The 1,037-nt window shown below is 58.8% G+C and overlaps 1 pseudogene; it reads right to left on the reverse strand.

Annotated features, from left to right (window-relative positions):
• Positions 1-439: 439 nt before the first annotated feature.
• The window catches only part of LOC105525257, a 36,027-nt pseudogene continuing 35,429 nt past the window's right edge, over positions 440-1,037 (reverse strand).

Raw genomic sequence — 1,037 nt, forward strand, 5'->3', positions numbered from 1 at the left:
GCTGGGGCTAAGAACTGCCCCACATAGATTTGTGCATGGAACCGTGCGTGTGAAGTGGGGTAGCCCCCAGGACCTAGGAAGAACTCGTGGTCAGTGTCGGTGGTCATGCGTGCCCCAGGAGGACCATTGCTACAGATAACTCCCTCTGTTTAATGTCACTGAATGTAAAAGTTGGGAGCTTGGCTTCTGATGTGTCTGGTTTGCTGCAGGCCGCGCTGCACCCCGTGGTTCCTGAGCCCTGGGCTGAAGTACGCCCTGTTGCATCGCCTGTGCCGCTTTTGCTGTGCAACGAGAGCTCCTGCCCTGGGGAACTTCCTCGTGCCTGACAAGCACCACAGGCTGCAGCGAGACCTGTCGGAAGCGTGGGCTGGGAGGAGCCTGCCATGGCCCTGTCCTCTCCAGGCTAGGAGCGACTTTGTGGGGTTTGTCGACCTTTCTCTCAGGTGTCCTGTGTCTCATGGATCAGCCGGCGAGTCCTGTCAGATGCCCCTCTCCTGTCTGGAGGAGCACTCTCCAAAACGCTGCCTGCCACCCGGATCTCCTGGCGCAGAGTGAGGCCACATCTGCAGACCTTCCGCACAGAGTCCCAAGGCTTTCGGCAAGAAGGGGAGTGGGCTGCATGTGAGTTCCACTGGGGAAGCCGGCTCTGCTCCCTACTCTGCTTTTGGGGTGCCAGATGTTCAGACCTGCTGTGTCTCTCGGGGGCCATGGCGGGCTGGTGGGAGTGGGGGCGGGGAGAAGCGCGGATGGATCCAGGGAAGGAGTTAGTTGAATGCCAGCCGCCCACATACTTGTTGCTGGTCTTGGACAAGCTCGCTAGTTTCTCTGGGCTTCCGTTGGATTGTAAGTCTACAGTGCCGCCCGAGTCTGAAGATGTCGGTGTGTGCGGGAATGCCTGGCGCAGTCACGATGGGTTTTCCTTCAGCCTCCTCCGTGCCCCTCCCTGGGGCAATCAGTATCCATGCGTGCCGCAAGTAAATGACAGTCCCTCCGAAAAACCAATTGACCCCTAGTTTTATGGTCAAGCATGGCGAGTG

The sequence above is a fragment of the Colobus angolensis genome, unplaced genomic scaffold (assembly GCF_000951035.1).
Source record: "Colobus angolensis palliatus isolate OR3802 unplaced genomic scaffold, Cang.pa_1.0 Scaffold525, whole genome shotgun sequence".
Lineage (NCBI taxonomy): Eukaryota > Metazoa > Chordata > Mammalia > Primates > Cercopithecidae > Colobus > Colobus angolensis.